Below are 23,038 nucleotides of genomic sequence, written 5' to 3' on the forward strand. Positions count from 1 at the left end.
ATCTTGAATAGGCCATTACTCGGGTTGCTACATAGCAGCAAACAATCACGTGATCAAACATGTTAGCGAACATCGTCAGCTCGTTTCCATTCGTTTCCATTCATTGCTTACAAGCTCTATTCAATTCTATTCTATTGGGTAAATAACAAGAGTAAAAAGAAAATATACATCATCACATTTCATCAACACAGATTCCAACGCTCGCACTAATTTCATTGCGCATTTCATACTAGGACCTTGCACGCGTGGCGCATTAATTTCATGATTTACAACATTAGGTTATATCCGAAAGCGTTAAAAATCGTTATGCAAAAACTACAGTTCCATACACGATGGAAGACAAATCTTAATTTTTGTTTAAGCAAAAACAGGAGTTCATGTTTGTGTCTTGAATTTCCAAAAGGCACGGAATTATTACAAGATAAAGGTTTTTGGCATTGTTAATGTATGACTTTAGTAACCGGTTTTAGTAACGGTTATGCATTTGGTTGATAAAAAACAACAGGCTTATTACATGTCATCGGCTGGAAGTTGGCTTACGTTTTGGTATGCACCAAAGGTCATCTGCTGGAAGTTGGCATACGTTTTGGTATGCACCAAAGGTCATCTGCTGGAAGCTGGCTTACGTTTTGGTATGCACCAAAGGTCATCTACTGGAAGTTGGCATACGTTTTGGTATGCACCAAAGGTCATCTGCTGGAAGTTGGCATGCGTTTTGGTTTGCACCAAAGGTCATCTGCTGGAAGTTGGCATACGTTTTGGTTTGCACCAAAGGTCATCTGCTGGAAGTTGGCATACGTTTTGGTATGCACGAAAGGTCATCTGCTGGAAGCTGGCTTACGTTTTGGTATGCACGAAAGGTCATCTGCTGGAAGCTGGCTTACGTTTTGGTATGCACCAAAGGTCATCTGCTGGAAGTTGGCATACGTTTTGGTATGCACCAAAGGTCATCTGCTGGAAGTTGGCATACGTTTTGGTATGCACCAAAGGTCATCTGCTGGAAGTTGGCATACGTTTTGGTATGCACCAAAGGTCATCTGCACTCTCATTTTATGTCTACATTATTGCGATGAAAATTACGAACTGAGGAGAGGCATCTTTGAATAGTAGACAAGGTGAATAACCGCCGATAATTGCTTACAGTTGATGGATTGGTCTTCGTAAACAAAGCATTTGCAGTGATTTTGATTATGTTTTCTTTTAAAAAGGTACATGATAAATAATAGACAAGATTCAATAAAGACAGACGTTTATATGATCTTTCAAAACTTAACACCGGCATCCGCTCAAACACTGGCCTCTAGTTTTCAAAACCTCTTTGACCTTTTGGGGTACATCTGTTCTGTGCATATAGTTCTCACACTCGTTTCCGGACGCTCCGACAGACTTGTTTATGTCCACGCACGCTCTGATGGCGCATTTACTCTGGCAGATGACACAACGCATTCTGTTGGCATCAACCATTGCTGTGATGGCTATGGGCAGGATTAACAAGACGCTGAATATGAACTTCTGAAAAAGATAATTTAAGTCTGTTTAAACCATCATACACCAATATTTTGTTTCCAAAATTTTCAGTTTCAATAAAATGTCTTTTTTTATAATTTATGCTGAAGACAAGTCGCTTATCATATAGGTTGTGGTATCACAGTGAATGAATGAACGAACGAACGAACGAACGAACGAATGAATGAATGATGCGAAACAAATGATACGGAAGTGTGTACGTCTGGAGCTTCAATTGGAAATTCCATATGTGTGTGTACTGCTTGACAAGTATTTGATGAGCCACGACCTGACAAATGACCTCAATTTGCATATATGGGAACGCCCTCCAGAACATTCCATTTGAAACAAGAGGGAAACAGGTTGTCGTCTAAATATTAAAATGTTCAATTTCCTCGTGCGAATCGTGTCTTGCTTAACGAAATCTCTGTACGAGACATGTGATAAACAGTAGCGGTATTGATTTCACGCCACCGTCAGCGTGTATTGCACGTGCTTAGTCCCCGACCTACCTCATGTACCTGTAGCAGTCGAGTGTATTCGTCTACATTCCTTGCCCAGCCTACTTGTCACAAAGGCGTTTACTGCGCAGGCTCATCTAATGCGTGTCAAGCAGTAAACACTAGTAAGAGGGTGTTAGAATTTAACGTTTGCATACACAGTGAATATACGTTGTTAAACAAACAGTCATCGAAGGACTGTCAAATAACTAGGTTATTACAATTGTTGTCTAAAACTAGCATGTATATCTAAAAAGATTTTATGTACGAAGACAATACAATGTTAAAACAAGCTATATGTTGCCAACAACTGAAGGTAGATGACAATACGAGGGGCCATGGGGAGTTACAGTGCTGAATGAGTGAGTGCGTGAGTGAGTGAGTGAGTGAGTGAGTTTAATCAAGGCCGGCCCGGACAACTTGGGAATGGCCAGCGAGTCCTAACTTGACACACAGAAGGGAGCAAGCTACAAAGACATATTTCATATCATTGGAAAGATCTCGAGGAGATGAACACGAAAAGTTTAAGTGCCAGTGTGTTCACGTGTTAATAAGCTCACAAATTGGCTCTGAAAATGCATTTCTGCAGAAATTTCTGGCAGAATTTTTTTTCTACAGAAATTTCTGGCAGAATTGTTTTTCCTGCAGAAATTTCTGGCAGACATTTTTTCTATTTCACTACCAAATTTATCTTAATTTAACAAAATTAGAGAGTATAAGTAATGATACTGCTGCGTGAGTGGTAGTTTCGTGTTTATTCCAAGTAATAAGCACTTAGCGTGATGAACTGATCTGATATTTTTGTTTTGCCACCAGAATTATTTTAGTTGAATAAGATTAAACACCATCGTTATATAATTTAATATAGACTTTCTTTAAATGCTGTCGTTTCCCCTGTTTAAAGCCTATTAGTACCAGACAACCGAGTATTTTAAAATGTGAATTTGACCGTATTTCATTATAGCTTTTACAATTTAAAAGGCTTATGCATTATTCCCATCCGTTTCATTATAACACAGTTGTAACTTCTTAGTGGATTCACGTCGTGCAAGATTAATTTAACATTGTTTCGGTGTATTTTCCAATCCCAATAAGCCTACATTGTTTATGTATGCGATATGGGTTGAAGGCGAATAGAGACGAAACCTGACATATACTACATACATACAATAATAACAATGTAAGACATGTGAGCCATAATGTGAATTCATCAACATGCCCGAAAAGACCAGCGTACCAGTTGAGATGATAAACAATACCTATGCGACAATGCATCAGTGTTCAAAGTGACAATACCCGCGAAAATGTAATTGCCTCGTTGAAACAATGATTTATGCCGAAAAGGCGACCGAGTTTTCACACCTGTTAATTTGTGGTTTATCAGGTTGTCTCTATAAGCGGTCATCGTTCCGGTTCGGTTGTCCTTGAGTGGACACCGCGGTTAATAATTACGCAAGCCAGAGAGCGGCCACTCGGGGAATACACCGAAACAATGTTAAATTAATCTTGCACGACGTGAATCCACTAAGAAGTTACAACTGTGTTATAATGAAACGGATGGGAATAATGCATAAGCCTTTTAAATTGTAAAAGCTATAATGAAATACGGTCAAATTCACATTTTAAAATACTCGGTTGTCTGGTACTAATAGGCTTTAAACAGGGGAAACGACAGCATTTAAAGAAAGTCTATATTAAATTATATAACGATGGTGTTTAATCTTATTCAACTAAAATAATTCTGGTGGCAAAACAAAAATATCAGATCAGTTCATCACGCTAAGTGCTTATTACTTGGAATAAACACGAAACTACCACTCACGCAGCAGTACCATTACTTATACTCTCTAATTTTGTTAAATTAAGATAAATTTGGTAGTGAAATAGAAAAAATGTCTGCCAGAAATTTCTGCAGGAAAAAAAATTCTGCCAGAAATTTCTGCAGAAATGCATTTTCAGAGCCAATGTGTGAGCTTATTAACACGTGAACACACTGGATCTCCTCGAGATCTTTCCAATGATATAAAATATGTCTTTGTAGCTTGCTCCCTTCTGTGTGTCAAGTTAGGACTCGCTGGCCATTTCTAAGTTGTCCCGCCCGGCCTTAATCCACGTGAACCAATAATCAATAATCCATGAGTAAACTACAGGTGCTTAACGGTGTGACCGCCAGATTACCCCAACGCCCTCATTGTGACTATGATAAACATACGATAAACGTGTACTTTCATTAAGCGTTCTCGTCCATATTTCCTTACACTGGTATCTATGCAAGGACACTACAAGTCTGGGGGTTCATGTCGATCAGGCATAGAAAGGGCCTTCAACAACCCATGTTTGTTGTAAGAGGTGACTGACGGGATCGGGTGGTAAGGCTCGCTGATTTGGTTCACACACATCATCGTAACCCTTTTGCGTTGATCGATGCTTGTGCTGTTGATCACTGGGTCGTCTTGTCCAGATTCGATTATTTAAAGACCACCGCCATTTAGCTAGTATACTGCTGAGTGCGGCGGTCAACAACAAACAAACAAAAAAAAGATCCTCGTATGAGTTTCAACAGCAATGTGGGACAACGCTGTGCAGACTAATCAGCACAGCGTGCATGGAGACATTTGTTATTTAAATGTGTTAGTTCCGGATGAAAAAAATGTGTGATCTTGTTTGATCCCGCACGCTTCATCTTTCAGGGAAATATCAAAACGTTGTCAAAATACTTTTAAATTATTTTCACATTACATGCAAAACATTATCTTCAATTTACTACACATGTCAAGATATATGTAAACATTGTGATAACAACTCGCTAAGTGCTCATCATTTCCCATGGCAAATAGTTTTCCACAACTGAAAATAGATTGTAGTGGTACCATCTCCTTGCTGAAGTCGATCACAGACGCCCGTAGTTAATATGTAGATGTATATCCAGGCGAATGCCACAGACACAAATTGCTTCGGCTCTTGTGATGCCCCCTTATACTGAATACGGTGCTGACATTTAAAACAGAAGTGGACGCACCGGATACGTTGGTTTCAACGAGGAAATGACTTTTGAATTCAGTAGCTTGTGTGTATGACTGATGATGTAACATGTTATACCTGTGGAGAGTTGAACCAAATGGGTCTCACGTCACATATATTCAACTACGTACGGGTTGTTTTTGCTCTGGTATACTGATAACAATTTCATTTTTGCAAGGTTTCAAATATTTGAAGGTTTGATGATAATGAGTTGAGTATCGATTGTCCAGCTGTCAAGGTTTGGAATACGGCAGACTAGTGTATCATTGCGATGTTTTAGATATCAGCAGTAGTGATCATCGGTTGATTATTGCTACGTTGCAAAAGTCCATGTACAAAATTATGTTCATTCTTGCAAGACTTAAAATATCAGTTCAAAGATAATGAGCTGATTATTATCACGTGTACAAATTATCGGTTAATATAACCAGCTGTCAAACATTATTTTGTACAGAAGAGCAAGAGTGTATTGTTGTGAAGTTTCAGATATCAGCAATAGTAATTATCAGTTAATTATTGTACTGTTACAAAAGTCGGTGTACAGATAATATATACTCCTCACAAAAAAAGTTAAACAACATAAATTGTTTAGTCTCATTACATTTTCATTTATTGAAATTGCAAATCCTGGAATGATGCAAAAGAAAAGTGAAACATATTTACACACGATTAACAGAATGAAATGAAATGGTATTGAGTGAGTGATTGGTTTTAGTTTAGTTTTACGCCGAACTCAGCGATATCCCAGCCATATGGCGGTGGTCTTTAAATAATCGAGTCTGGTCCAGATGATCCAGTGATCAACAACATGCGCATCGATCTGCGCAACTGGGAACCGATGACAGCAGTCAACCGACCAACAGTCAGCGACCAACCGATCCCGTTAGTCGCCTCTTACGACAAGCACAGTCGCCGTTTTATGGCCAGCATGGGTTGCTGAAGGTTTGTTCTACCCCGGGACAGATCATCTAAAGCATATACACGTGAAACAGTAGTGCAAAATGTGCTGCATTGATGGAGCAAAATGTTGACATTTAGGTTTAAGTCAGTTTGGGCCAACGAAGCAGTGTTCAGTAATGCGAATGATCATCATGAACACAAATGTGACTGCTCAAGGTTATCCTGAATCTGTGGGTAAACATGGATAGCGTAAACACGACTTCCAATAATGTCCCAAGCATGTTTAGTGGAATTAAAATCGGGTGATCATGCGGGCCTGTCCATATATGTGATGTTGTTGACCCAAACAACTTCATTACAACTCTCTCCCACGATCATGCATAAAAGTGAGGACACACGTGTCAGGTAGATTGTAACCGATCAGACCGCGTATGATACATGTGGAGCACACTCATGCCACACATATTGCACGTTGTTTCTGAGGGTGGTTGTCTTCGGATGATGTTATCAATGTTTTCGGATAAATCATTTTTACAGTCATTAAAGGTTATGCATTTTTAAAATATTTACCTTTCAGTAACATGTCTGCAAATATCGATATCGAGAATGATAAAGATATCACACTGAAGATAATTGCTGCTTTTTTGTGAGGAGTATACGTTCATTATCGCAAGGTTTCAAATATCACTTTGAAGATAATGAGTTTTTAAAGATCTCACTAGATTATCAGTTGATTTGTGTTACGTTTGCAAACGCCACAGTGTGCAGATTATCAGTAAAGTATTACAAGGTTAGAAAGGTCAGTGTACCCATGCTCAGCTAACTACTGCTAGGTCTCAGATATGGGATAATGGGTTAACCATTACTAGCCTCATATACCAGTTATTTACTGCTAGGTCTCAATAACTGTAAACGGAAGAGGGGATATATTGTTGAAATGATATTTACACATTTACCATACGTGCAAGCATGACGTAAAATGACGAAGTGGCAATTGTTTTCGTTTGTATGATCAGAAACGTCAAGGCTGATAATAACTCTAAAATGAGCGTAAAGGTTTTCGTATGCATTCAAAAAGTCACAATTTAACTCTCGTCATAGGCAACGTTGACTTAATAACGTGGTATTTTAAGTCAGTTTGTACAAATAACGTAGAATGTGTCTGTTAAACGTCGAGTATCGACTAAATTTCAGAGTATGTCTAAAGCGTGTCTCTATCAATCACTACCATAGGGTAATTGTACCAAATATCCACTGCTACTGTTGGTCCCATTCACAAATACATTCAAAGAGCAATCAATTGTTCGCCTAAAATCAGCCAGCACAGGGACTTGCAGCTGTCCTATTCTTTGTCAATAATGCGTCAGTTCTGGGAACATTTATATCAGATGCATTTTAAATGCGATTTGAGAAACTACCTAGAACGTTCATACGGAGGCATGTTGCTGAGTTTGACTGGCTGTTGTTTAAATCTACACTCGGCAGTTTTGCGTAAATCACTGAGTCAGGACCAGATAATACACTGACAGGCATCCTGTGCAGCGATCTGCGCAATGGTGATACGATGGCATTTGCCAAACAAGTCAAGCTTTTTTCTCCCGTAAATCATGGGTTCCTGAAGACCAGTATCAGTCTTGACCATCATCTGCCAACGGAACTGTAACTTGATCTACAATATTATACGTAGTGACGATGTGCACAAGTAAAACAACAGTGACTGATTCGTAAAATGTGGATGTGTTTTCCCACATGAAATAAAACAACTGAAATTTAACAACAGTGTCCTTGAACAGAGTAGCCATGATGACCATAAAATGAGTGAAATTCCGTGTCCAAATCTTTGGAGAAAGAATATACATTGAATTGTAAGTGCATATCCGTTTACATACAATGTATTCAGTGCATATTCGTTCAGATGCATTGTATTCAGTACATATTCGTCCACATACAATGTATTCAGTACATATTCGTTCACATACAATGTATTCAGTACATGTACATATTCGTATGCAAATGCTTGTTAGAATTGGTCTTTAGCAACCCATACTTGTCACAAGAGGCGACTAACGGGATCGGCTGGTCAGGCTTGCTGACGTGGTTGACACTTGTCATCATTTACCAACTCCATAGATTGATGCTCCTGAAGTCAGTCACTAGATTGTCACTCACTGAATGGTCAGTCACCGGATTCTGCCATTATTCGGGATGTTGCGGTGTTAAAGGACAAACAAACCAAACATATTTGAGAGGGTTTCAACAGCAGCGTGGGACAGTAGGGTATCGAATTGTTCACGCCTTTGCAGCAAAAGTCGAAGGTTCGAGTCCCTATTTAAGTGAAGCACTCTAGTAATAACAATAATATTGACTATGATAATGTTGAGCTTACCATATTTGTCCTGTGAAGTATGTTGGTAACTTCTAGATGATCTGAAAGGAGCAGAAATTCCAGTTTACATAAATACAGCCGAAAATGTGAAAATATGACCATTTGGCAAATCTAATGACTACCACTGCAAGTGGGAAAATGAATCTTCACATTAACCAGACCGGGATTCGAACCCAACAATAGCGGTATTTGACATGACCGTAGGACGTACGCGTAAATTGTCAAGCACGTGATTGTCTTCTTCAGACCGGATTGTCTACTGGATACATTTCTATGTATGTCAAATTGTTACATCTGAGTGGAAAGACAAAAAAATCGTTAAAAACAAACAGGTCAGTCAAGCAAGTTGAAAATTTGAAATATACTCGAAGACAAGCGTCATTCGTACGTTGATTTGGTTTCACATACAAACCTGCATTGTTGTTATGGGGGATTGTTTTGTGTTTGAAGTGAATTGTTTCACCATGCCACGGCTAACTGAAAATTGGAAATGGCAAGGTGTATGATTGCTTGGGTGAGTGAGAATGTTTGATCGCGGCTTAGGCACCCCAAAATAGGTTCTGCACGTTGTGCATTTTTTTGAGAATCGAACCGGGTCCTTCATGAGGATCGAACGCTTAAAATACAATGCTGCCTCATCGACCACCTCCACAGACAAGGCAAAGGACTCTTATTTAGTGGCATTGCAGCCAAATAACGCCATGTATTTACTTGTATAAGTGCAGAAGTATCGAGGACTTAAAAATGGTTATATGTTCCTGGCCATCAAGATCACAGGTTTTGTCACCAGTGAAAAATGTCTTGGATTAAGTAAAACTACGTATGGACGTCTTCAAATTCACCTGACGCTGCCAGACCCACAGTATAACGTTCCTCAACATTTGAGTGATAGCTCTTGTGTGAGGTTGTGAACAGCAAACCTCATTATCTCCACGAATGATTTAAGTCTGTGCTAAGGTACGGTAGTAGTGAGTGGGTTTGGTCTGATATCGCAATAGAATGTTGCAATAGACTATAGATACGGCAACAGTCACCCCTAACGTATGGTGGACTCGTTGAGATGGACTCGGCATACATCCGACATCCATCTCCAAGGTGAACTCTTAGTACCGAACATGTCAAAGTAACTTATCTGGAACTGAACATAATTAATACTGTAAGCTGTCGTCACACGGACCCTCGCTTATTTCGAAACCGCCAAACATTAGTGAGTGGTTTTTACTCCCCTTTTAGCAATGTTCCAGCAATATCACGGCGGGTGACACAAGAAATGAGCTTCACACATTGTGCCAAAGTGTGGAATAGAACCCGGGTCAGGCGGACGTTTTAATCATTAAGCTATTACACCGCCCCACCACAAATTATAATTTTCATTAGTCAAATATTGTGAAAGATTATCTTTACCATTTGGATCTCAGTATTTAACAGCATTAAATTCGCCTTGGAATGTTTGGCAGCGTTTAGTTCGTTCAGTTTGGTTCAGTTCAGTTTCGAATCTTCCTGCCAATGAAACTGGTCATAAATATACATGCCTCCTTTAAAACCTAAACCATACATACCTCCTTTACAGCCTAAACCATACATACCTCCTTTAAAGCCTAAACCATACATACCTCCTTTAAAGCCTAAACCATACATACCTCCTTTACAGCATAAACCATACACAGCTGCTTTATAGCCTAAATCATACATACCTCCTTTAAAGTCCAAACTATACATACCTCCTTTACAGCCTAAACCATACATACCTCCTTTACAGCCTAAACCATACATACCTCCTTTAAAGCCTAAACCATACATACCTCCTTTAAAGCCTAAACCATACATACCTCCTTTAAAGCCTAAACCATACATACCTCCTTTACAGCATAAACCATACACAGCTGCTTTATAGCCTAAATCATACATACCTCCTTTAAAGTCCAAACTATACATACCTCCTTTACAGCCTAAACCATACATACCTCCTTTAAAGCCTAAACCATACATACCTCCTTCAAAGCCTAAACCATACATACCTCCTTTACAGCATAAACCATACACAGCTGCTTTATAGCCTAAATCATACATACCTCCTTTAAAGTCCAAACTATACATACCTCCTTTACAGCCTAAACCATACATACCTCCTTTAAAGCCTAAACCATACATACCTCCTTTAAAGCCTAAACCATACACACCTACATTAAAGCCTAAGCCATACACACCTACTTTACAGCATAAACAATATATACCTCCTTTACAGCCTAAACCATACATACCTGCTTCACAGCCTAAACCATACATACCTCTTTCACAGCCTAAACCATGCATACCTCCTTTACAGCCTAAACCATATATACATCCTTTACAGCATAAACCATACACAGCTGCTTTATAGCCTAAATCATATATACCTCCTTTAAAGTCCAAACTATACATACCTCCTTTACAGCCTAAACCATACATACCTCCTTTAAAGCCTAAACCATACATACCTCCTTTAAAGCCTAAACCATACACACCTCCTTTACAGCATAAACCATACACAGCTGCTTTATAGCCTAAATCATACATACCTCCTTTAAAGTCCAAACTATACATACCTCCTTTACAGCCTAAACCATACATACCTCCTTTAAAGCCTAAACCATACATACCTCCTTCAAAGCCTAAACCATACATACCTCCTTTACAGCATAAACCATACACAGCTGCTTTATAGCCTAAATCATACATACCTCCTTTAAAGTCCAAACTATACATACCTCCTTTACAGCCTAAACCATACATACCTCCTTTAAAGCCTAAACCATACATACCTCCTTTAAAGCCTAAACCATACACACCTACATTAAAGCCTAAGCCATACACACCTACTTTACAGCATAAACAATATATACCTCCTTTACAGCCTAAACCATACATACCTGCTTCACAGCCTAAACCATACATACCTCTTTTACAGCCTAAACCATGCATACCTCCTTTACAGCCTAAACCATATATACCTCCTTTACAGCATAAACCATACACAGCTGCTTTATAGCCTAAATCATACATACCTCCTTTAAAGTCCAAACTATACATACCTCCTTTACAGCCTAAACCATACATACCTCCTTTAAAGCCTAAACCATACATACCTCCTTTAAAGCCTAAACCATACATACCTCCTTTACAGCATAAACCATACACAGCTGCTTTATAGCCTAAATCATACATACCTCATTTAAAGTCCAAACTATACATACCTCCTTTACAGCCTAAACCATACATACCTCCTTTAAAGCCTAAACCATACATACCTCCTTTAAAGCCTAAACCATACATACCTCCTTTACAGCATAAACCATACACAGCTGCTTTATAGCCTAAATCATACATACCTCCTTTAAAGTCCAAACTATACATACCTCCTTTACAGCCTAAACCATACATACCTCCTTTAAAGCCTAAACCATACATACCTCCTTTAAAGCCTAAACCATACACACCTACATTAAAGCCTAAGCCATACACACCTACTTTACAGCATAAACAATATATACCTCCTTTACAGCCTAAACCATACATACCTGCTTCACAGCCTAAACCATACATACCTCTTTTACAGCCTAAACCATGCATACCTCCTTTACAGCCTAAACCATACATACCTCCTTTACAGCATAAACCACACACAGCTGCTTTATAGCCTAAATCATACATACCTCCTTTAAAGTCCAAACTATACATACCTCCTTTACAGCCTAAACCATACATACCTCCTTTAAAGCCTAAACCATACATACCTCCTTTAAAGCCTAAACCATACATACCTCCTTTACAGCATAAACCATACACAGCTGCTTTATAGCCTAAATCATACATACCTCCTTTACAGCCTAAACCATACATACCTCCTTTAAAGCCTAAACCATACACACCTCCTTTACAGCCTAAACCATACATACCTCTTTCAAAGCCCAAACTATACATACCTCCTTTACAGCCTAAACCATACATACCTGCTTCACAGCCTAAACCATACATACCTCCTTTACAGCCTAAACCATGCATACCTCCTTTACAGCCTAAACCATACATACCTCCTTTAACGCCTAAACCATACACACCTACTTTAAAGCCTAAGCCATACACACCTACTTTACAGCATAAACCATACATACCTCCTGTACAACCTAAACCATACATACCTCCTTTACAGCCCAAACCATACATACCTGCTTCACAGCCTAAACCACACATACCTCCTTTACAGCCTAAACCATACATACCTCCTTTAAAGCCCAAACCATACATACCTGCTTCACAGCCTAAACCATACATACCTCCTTTACAGCCTAAACCATACATACCTCCTTCAAAGCCCAAACTATACATACCTCCTTTACAGCCTAAACCATACCTTCCTTCTTTAAAGCCTAAACCATACATACCTGCTTCACAGCCTAAACCATACATACCTCTTTTACAGCCTAAACCATACATACCTTTTTTACAGCATAAACCATACACACCTCCTTTACAGCCTAAACCATACATACCTCCTTCAAAGCCCAAACTATACATACCTCCTTTACAGCCTAAACCATACATACCTGCTTCACAGCCTAAACCATACATACCTCCTTTACAGCCTAAACCATGCATACCTCCTTTACAGCCTAAACCATACATACCTTATTTACAGCATAAACCATACACACCTCCTTTACAGCCTAAACCATACATACCTCCTTCAAAGCCCAAACTATACATACCTCCTTTACAGCCTAAACCATACATACCTCCTTTAAAGCCTAAACCATACACACCTACTTTAAAGCCTAAGCCATACGCACCTACTTTACAGCATAAACCATACATACCTCCTTTACAGCCTAAACCATACACACCTCCTTTACAGCCTAAACCATACATACCTGCTTCACTGTTTTTATGACACTTTGACAAAGAACCTGAAACATATTTACCTTAAAACCGTTCCAAAAGACAGTTCACGTTGCTTAGCACGGAGACAAGTGTTGACAAATTGTCATCATGTCGCTTTATATACCACTGTGACACTACAACAGGAAGTCATGACTATTTGACAGTAATTACAGTGTTTACGAAGTTAAAGTGATGACATGTAATTATTTGTAAAAGGAAGCTTTATCTATGCGATGAGTGGCAAAGGTTATCCCGAACCCATCGCCTTTGGTATTTTCTGCTATAGTGAAATTGTTCTAATGACTCGGTGGTTGAAGTACGTTATGCGTGGGTTTTGCTCTTTTCTGAACCGCTGCCTCTCACTGATAAAGCTCTGGAATTCGCAGGATAATACGCTCTTAACATGGTCGAAATTACTGGTATAATTACAGTATAATTCTGATTGTAACATCTAATCATACTCGCTGTTGGTAATTGTGGATGATAGATAATGAATATTAAAATCGCACAGTTTAAGTTATTTTTTAGCTAAATCCTTTTTCGGTTAGTCATTTTAGTTGCATTAGTAATTATTGCATTTGTTATGCTGTTATTTCAATATTTCAAGTTGCCCAGTTATGTATCTAATATTATATTCTAGTCAAATGAAGTTAAGAATCATTCGATTCTTTCATATACAGTTTAAGCATTCGTATGGCGTACATCGTGGCAGATTAATCATAGCAATATGAAAATTGTATGTGTTCTGCAACTTGACATGGCAGATTTCTATAATAAAAGTAAAGCATCGAGGTGTCCCTAACATATTTTGAGTAGTACAGAAAGCTCGAACAAATAGCAAAGGAGCATTCGAATAGTACTCAGATGTTACATTTGTTCACTAAAGTAACAATGCTAGTACCGCGTTGCGTTATTTGAACACACATTCTTATAGTCAGCCACTTAATTGCCATGACATATCTACAGCGATCTAACCCACTTAGCCACTGCCTCTTCAACCAATTCTAAGTGAGTACATTTTTCTTACTAAAGAACAGTATATAGCACTCTTTATGGTTGGGTTCCGGGATTCTAACCAACACCATTAGAGACAGCCAACTAATCGCCACAATTTACAGACATACATAAAACTGAAGTCTGAACAAACTGAGAAAAATTAATCTGACCGTCTGCAGATATTACATGTCACCTCTTTCGGAAAGACACTGTGTATTTCGGCAGTGGGTACCTTGTCAATTTACACTAGACAGAAATATACATGTAGATGGTACACAAACAAACAACATGATCTGGAGTACCAGCCGCTTGACTACCATTTAGTGGAAGGCCATCGCAGTGGCTGAGTGGGTTAAATCGCAGAACTAGTTTGTAGGCGATCAGGTGCCTGCATCTCATAGAATGGTTTCGAATCCCGGATGGGACGCAGCCTCAAAGGGTAAGGATCACTATCAGCTGTACTTAACTGAGAAAATATAATCCAGATATTAGAAATGCTGCAGGTATTCAAGCTGTGGTGTAACAACATCCTAGGAGTTACGCATGCAACACAATCACCATTGTCGATGCAGTGAGTGAGTGAGTGAGTTTACGTCTTAGGCTCCTTTTAGCAATATTCTCGGCGGGCTTCACACATTGTATCTGTTGCGAACAACATGATTCGTGTATAATAATGCACGACTTTATTCACTGCCCAACATGCCCATCCATTTCCAATTCTAGTTCTAACGTTCATACGTGTTGCCTTTTACACTAGATCAACGCTACTTTGGACATTCCCTGGGTTGTTCTCTGTGCAAGCACATGGCCTCAAGTGGCATGCCCTGAGGAGTTACCTCACTTATTATACGGTTGATAAAGAAATGTCAATGGTGTTAAACGAAATAGGAGTAAAATTACACTTGGTTAAATGAAAAACTCAAAATGTTCCGGAAAATGATTTTGAATAAATATAGTTTTAGGAAAATAAGGGTTATGACCGTAACAGTATCCATGTGGAGAATCGACTCCGCTTCGTCGGTGTAACGAGCAAACGCGTCCAATATCCACTGACTTGATTTTCAAACAATTCGAATCCCTTTTAGACACTGACGTTCTTGTAAGCAGGAAGGTATACTATGATAACAGCAACGGGACCACTAATTTCGGTTCGGTATAACTGCAGTTCGTTAATCATTATCGACTGGAACATACGGATGAGATAAATGTAAGAGTTCGCTATGTCATTCTGTTCGGTATAAACGTGTTTGTCATAAACTTAGTTACACTGTTGTACAAAACCCCAAAATGGTACATTTCAGTGTGGCATGGCGGGTAGTCTAGTGGTTCGCTCTTCACGCCGAAGACCCGGGTTCGATTCCCCACATGGGTACACTAGGTGAAGTCCATTTCCATTGTCCCCCTTTGACATCGCTGGATTATTGCTATAAGCGGCTTAAAACTAAACTCACTCACTCCATCGGTGTATCTTCTATCAATAACTCGGAAAACAATTCTAAAACCGCAATCAGCTGTGGGCGCACGCAACCTATAAAGGCTTAAAGTAAACTTTTAAGTGGACGGGAAAGTTCTAATTGAAATAGATGTGACATTTACTCTGACCAGTATGTGTTATGTTTACCACGTTTGTACGCCTACGTGTTTGATGTCTGGAGCTTGTGTCAAAATCCATGCATTTGAATGCCTGCTGTAAATGGCATATTCCACCTTTACGTTTATTAAGAACTTCATAGACTGTTTCGTGTTGATAGATACTGCTCAACAGTATTCTTTTGATACAAGTTTGAGCTGAGATAAAAGTTGAAAAAACTGAAAAGCTGCGATTAGATCAGTCAATGATATTGTGACATTTACTTTGAGCTGTAAGTGAGTGGATGTATGCGTCACAACGTCATATGACCTGTAATTATGACACTGATCATGAGTCATGATTTGATGTAGAATATGTACGCACCTTGCAGCAATTCATAGACCCGTGAAGGTCCCGGGGTAGAATAGGCCTTCAGCAACCAATGCTTACCATAAAAGGCGACTATGCTTGTTGTAAGAGGCGACTAACGGGATCGGGTGGTCAGACTCGTTGTCTTGGTTGACACATGTCATGTGTTCCCTATTACGCAGATCGATACTCATGTTGTTGATCACTGGATTGTCTGGTCCAGACTCGATTATTCATAGCTGGAATATTGCTGAGTGTGGCGTAAAACTAAACTCAGTCAGTCAGTCAGTCAGTCACTCACTCTGGGCCATGAACAAGACGCTGTTGATGGCTCGGGTATTCTCGGGATACAATACCGATTGGTTTGTTGGTTACGCAACACTCAGAAGTCTTCAAACTATTTGGCGGCGGTCTGTAAATAGTTGCGTCTGAATCAGATAACCCAGTGATCAACAATATGAACATCCGTCTACGCAATGGGGATGACGTGTCAACCAAATCAGAGAGCCTTACTACTCGGTCCCGTTAGTCGCTTCGTACGACAATCTTGGGCTGCTGAATTCAAACTCAGATCTTTAACGGTCGAACACCCGTGTGAGAGACATCACATACATCGACTCGGTGTGCCTGCGTCATCACACGGTCCGTTCGCCGTCTATAGCAACAAACAAATTTGCCTTTTAAAGGCCGTTGAAGACCAATTCTAACACTGTGCTGCACAACTGACGTTGACTCGTAAACGGGCAGTGGAAGCTGTCTAAACTGGCACTCACTGGGACTAAGAAAATGATCCAGTTTAGACAATGTGCCGGATTATGGAGCTAATGATATATGTACAAGCCACGGGTGGGACTGAGATTATATACTGGTTTTGACAACTTGCCGGATTGGACAGATGCCGGGTGTGACAGCGTCCACTGTATATAGAAAGTCCCCAAAACTCGGACCAATACTTGAGAAAGTTGTTTTTATACCATATCAAGGAAATACATGCGGCATTTCATGTTATGCTCGTAAGATAATTGTTTTATGTTTGTAAATCATAAAATGTTTACAGTTTTCTAACTTAAAGGGTTCTTCATTGACTTTCCATTTTATCCAGTTTAAACGTACACTTGTTAGTGAGCAGGGAACTTGAAACAACCGGCAGTCACGCCCACTGTCAGTAGCCCGGCTGTGGAATCATTTGTCTATGAAGACTACCATAAGATGACTGAATGTGGACACGGGTCTAGGACAACTGCCACCAGGACAATTTCCATCCAAAACATAAGAAATAACTCTGGTTTTTACCAACTACATTTTGTGAGTTTGACATGGTACTTCACAACAAATAATAGCACTATTTATCTCGTTGCCTTCGCACTACAACAGACTGACTCACCTTCACACTTCACCTGACCCACTTAGATACTTCACCTGATTGACCCGCCTTCACCATTCACCTGACTGACCTCCCTTCACCCTTCACCTGACTCACTATCACACTTCACCTGACTGACCAGCCTTCACATTTCACTTGACTGACCAGCCATCACGCTTCACCTGACTGACCAACCTTCACTCTTCACCTGAGTCGCATTCACCATTCACCTGACTGACTCACCATCACACTTCACCTGACTGCCCCGTCTTCACCCTTCACCTGACTGACCCGACTTCACACTTCGCCCTTTAGACTCACCTTTACATTTCACCTGCCTGACCAGCCTTCACATTTCACCTGATTGACCCGCCTTCACACTTCACCTGACTGACTCTCTATCACACTTCATCTGACTGAACCGCCTTCACCCTTCACCTTTTGGACTCACCGTCCTGCCTTCACCATTCACCTGACTGACTCACTATCACACTTCATCTGACTGACCAGACTTCACCTTTTGGACTCATCTTCACATTTCGCCTCACTGTCTCAACTTCACCCTTCATCCTACTGAATCATCTTCCCATTTAACCTCACTAACTCACAAACACAATTCACCTCACAGACTCAGCCACCTACTTCAACCTGAAAGAATCTCCCACATGCATGACCTTAGTAACCAAATGCAAACTTCACCTGACCTCATCTGAGTGAAACACCCTCTCACTTCACGTTACTGACTCACCTTCACATTTTATCTGACGAACTCACCTTAACACTTCATTTGACTCACCTTCATACTTGACATGACTGACTCACCTTCATATTTTAGCTGTCTGGCTCACTTTTATGCTTCTTCTCTTTTACTCACGTTCAAATGTCACCTCACTGACTCACCTTCACATTCCATCTCACTTACAAACCTTTACACTTCACCTGACCAACGCATCTTCACGTTTAACCTCATTGATTTACCTTCGCATTTCACCTCACCCACCTTCGCATTTCACCTCACCCACCTTCACATTTCACCTCACCCACCTTTGCATTTCACCTCACCCACCTTCACATTTCACCTCACCCACCTTCGCATTTCACCTCACCCACCTTCGCATTTCACCTCACCCACCTTCGCATTTCACCTTGCTGACTCACCTTCACATTTATCTCATTGTCTTACCTTCACATTTCACCTCACCCACCTTCACATTTCACCTCAACCACCTTCGCATTTCACCTCACCCACCTTCGCATTTCACCTCACCCACCTTCGCATTTCACCTCGCTAACCATCACGCATTTCACCTCACTGACTCACCTTCACATTTATCTCATTGTCTTACCTTCACATTTCACCTCACTTACTAACCTTCACACTTTACATATTTCACTTTACCGACTCCCCTTCACACTTCATCTGAACGACTCACCTTCACACTTGTGTATGTGTGTGATGAAGTGAGTAAACCTCCTTACCTCCGTACCGACTGTTTACTGTCATTACCACACGTGTACCAAGGCATTATTCTGGAGACAGCGACTACGTGACTGTTTCTGCCATCAGGGCAATGGCATTTTAATGAATCACATACATATGACTTCACATTTCAGCTAGAATCAAAACAACGTCAATAGACGTGAGAAACAAGCTAGAAATGTATTAAACGCTAGACAGTATTCTTGTTCGACGCATAAAGTCAGAATTCAATTTAAAAATTTAAATTTACGTGTAACAGGTAACTGAACTGAACTATATCAATTTTTACGGACTTTATATGAGGGTTCAGGATGTTTCCGTGAGTAGAAACCGGAAGCGCCCGTTAAATCGCCCAAATCACTCTCTTTCTGTCTTTGGTGCTTTCTTCCAACAAATCCAACATCAGATGTCTTGACATCAGCGTCTATTGTGTCAGTGTAACCCTTAAGTTTCAGATCAAGCCTTCCTTCGGTGAATTAAAACGGCATCGTTTCAGATCCTTTTCTATTTGTCATTGCTGCAGCAACTGCTGTTATTACCATAGATGTTACTGCTACTTTTATTAACACAGAGAGTTGTTTGACGTCCCGACGTAGACGCTACATATAGGTCAATACGCCCAGTCGGAATAATTTCGGGTTCTTACTGGCAATTATTCCTTTTATACAAATACAATAAAAATGGATATTGACAAATATCGGCCGGCGTTATTGACAGACGTCCTCATGTCTGTTTAAACTAATTACAGAGATCTAACTCGAAACACGAGCTCGCTAGCAACAGCTCCAGCTAACAGACCGGAATCGAATCAATGGAAGTGTTTGTTAACACGTTTAGCGATAATGAGGATGCTTGTTTTTGAGATTGCATTGAAACTTTTCGTTCCAACGGTAAAATGACAAATTACCTGTTTGCGATAAATCACGAAAAAAAGTAAATTTAAACAATTCTATTTGAAGTCAGTGGCTGATTTTTTGCCATGCGCCATTCCTCAATAAACACATTTAAAACCACGATCGTGAGGTCATTAAGAATGCGTATGACTTGTTTATTGATTTTCAAAGATGAGATAATCCCATTGGATTTAGAGTTGCAATGCGTCCATTCTGTGTTGTACGAAATGTAAAATGTAAATATGCGATCTGGAGAATATATCTTGAAACATAAGAATCCAGAATCGTGTTGGAATTCTTTTGGGTATATGGATAAGATGAATGCATGCAATGAATTAACAAAACCACACGCTTGATACTGTTCTGATTTTGTTACAAGCAATAGAGGAAATGCATGGACGTTTCATATGGCTCAAACTCAAAAGATATATCCGCAAAGAATTGATCTTCAGTAACCCATGTTTGGTGACTAGCGGGACCGGGTGGTTGGCATCGCAGACTTAGTTGCGTAGATCGATGCTCATGTTGTTGGTCACTGGATTGTCTGGTCCAGGCTCGATTATTTACAGACAGCTTCTATATAGTTGGAATATTGTTGAGTGCGGGGTAAGACAAATTTCACTCACTCAAAGGTCGTAGTGCAGATTTACCTCCCTTCCCTATAACAGGATCTCACGTATGTGAAAATCCCCGATTCGAAGTCATGATGACTGATTCAGCTTTAAAATCACCCCGAGACACTTGTCAAAATAGACGTTGAACGGTAAACAACATGCTGTATTGACCTCCGTTCAGTACTATATTTCTTAAATCTCAAACATAGACTAAATATACCTATATTGGTAATACGATACCTTGTATGTAGCCTTACTAACTGATGCACAGTACAAGACACGATTCATTAGTAGCTAAAAACGTCAAAATGGAGTTTGAATCGTGTTTGCATCGGCATGATCTTGCTCGTGTCGGATCGTGTATTCCGGTGGAAAACACAAATGAGCACATGTATGCATGCATGCTTATGAATATAGTCTCATGATCACGTTGTTCACCCCCGGCTGAAATTAAAGTTTACAGCAATTACTATTGAATATAAAACAACTGTCACTACTTACGGTGTTTTAGAACACTCACTCAATCATATATATATACTGCATTATTCACACATTTTTACTTCAACGGAAATATATCACTTCTAATACTATAAAATTTGTCCTCTCGTCGCAAATTTCAAAAACAATAAATAAAACATGTATGATGGAATCGAAGACAGAACCATTTTTGCAAATGTGCAGCTCGAGCTGTTAATTCTACAACATAAACACATCGTAGGAAAATTAAGAGATCTGTAGTGAATACATTGAGCAGTGAGGAACGATATATTTCGCCTTCTCTGGTCAAATGAATTCACGACGGGCGTGTCAAGATGTTAGTTCATTCTTTGCAACATGGACAAGCACAACCACATCAAATTCCCGATCGAGATATCGTGAACAGTCTTGGCCCTTCGGTTTTTCTGAAAACATATTCATGTAGTGATAATGATAGGTATTTTGGCGCATAAAATCCAAAGCGATGCTGATCTCTGACGTTACATCAGTACCCTAACGGAATCGCACTTTCCAAGCTGCTAGTAAGCGCTAGGCGCGACCTTATAGGTCCGTACATCCGCTTCCCTTGCAGCCATTTTAAATAGCTGGGTGGACTGAGTACAGTGTGGACGAAGTGCCTTGCTCAGGGGCGCAACATATTATGAGATCCAGGTCACAAATGTTTGGTGTCTCAACGGGATTCGAACCCAGGTCCTTGGCGCGAGAGCCAGCATGCTACCCACTGAGACACCATAACCACTTTTTATACCACTTTTTCTTATGAGACATACGTCAGTTGAGACACTTTGAACGAGTGTAAAGTGGTGAGTAAACACACACAGATATCAACACTCATGATTTACCGGTACGATATGTAGAGCTGTGGGCTTCTCATGTGTTAAGTCACTGTTGAACATATTCACTATTTTTCTCCACAAGCAGGAAATAACCAGTAGTGCTGCGCACAGACCTGAACATTTCTTCAATGCCACCTGTTCTCGATAGTGACAAAGTGTCCTCCGTGATCTCAACTTAACAAAGAGTCAAAATAACAATCCGGATAAAAACGGGAAAAAATAGCTTCTACGTCAAACAGAGAACTTCCGGGATCTGTCGGTTCATCTAAGTGGTTGTGAAATTGCCTGTTATTTATCGAGAGCAACGAGAGAGCAGTGCTTCGAGGGATGTCCATAGACGCATTGAGGACTTATGGACATTGGTTCTTTTCTTAAACCTGAAATAATGGACGAGTTAGTAAGTTTGGTATAATGCCCTTCCATGGGATTTCCGTCGTATCACACTGTGTGAGCTTTCTGAGTGAGATAACGGCAGACTTCATACTTGTTTTATTCGTACTTGTCTCATGCTTGTTTTACTGATATTGGCACCATTCTCGCTTTACTCATACTTGTGTTATACTTGTTTTACTCATACATTGAAGACCCATGTTCGATTCCCGATAAGGGTTCAATATGTGAACCCCATCCTGGTGCTCCCCGCCGTGATAGTGCAAGAAAACTGTCAAAAGTAGCGTCAAACTAAGCTAACTCTATCACTCACCCGACTGAGTTACTTACAAAGCATTTTTCTCAATATGTGTCACCTTAACAAAGGGCAATGAAGGCGTCGAGAAGCCGCATTCATTCATACATGCTATACAAAATGACTGCAAGAATATACCCTTTGTCAAAGTAATGGCAAGAACAGTGCGAAATGTGCTCACGTGTGTTTCAAGCGTGAAGATCAGGGTTAGAATTGGTTTTCTTTATTATAATAACCAATGCTTGTCGTAAGGCGACTAACAGGATCGGATGGCCTATCTCGTTGACTTGCTTGACACATGTCATTGTATCCCACTTGTGTAGAACGATGCTCATCAGGTTGATCACTGGATTGTCCGATCCAGACTCGATCATATACAGACGGTCTCCCTATTGCTGGAATATTGCTGAGTGCGGCGTTAGACAACAAACCGGCCAACCAACCAAGCAGCCACGTGATTTACGGTACATCAGCCTAATCCGTATTCTATGCTGATGGATTCCG

At 40.0% G+C, this 23,038-nt stretch overlaps 1 long non-coding RNA gene across 1 annotated transcript; it reads right to left on the reverse strand.

Moving 5' to 3' along the window:
- Positions 1–1,232: 1,232 nt before the first annotated feature.
- LOC137282575 (uncharacterized) lies at positions 1,233–13,352 on the reverse strand. The gene is made up of 3 exons (XR_010956823.1): positions 13,272–13,352; positions 8,314–8,354; positions 1,233–1,512 (listed from the first exon to the last, which is right to left on the reverse strand). It is a non-coding gene; the product is annotated as an uncharacterized lncRNA (long non-coding RNA).
- Between the last annotated feature and the right edge of the window lie 9,686 nt (positions 13,353–23,038).

Source organism: Haliotis asinina, chromosome 4, assembly GCF_037392515.1.
Source record: "Haliotis asinina isolate JCU_RB_2024 chromosome 4, JCU_Hal_asi_v2, whole genome shotgun sequence".
Taxonomy (NCBI): domain Eukaryota; kingdom Metazoa; phylum Mollusca; class Gastropoda; order Lepetellida; family Haliotidae; genus Haliotis; species Haliotis asinina.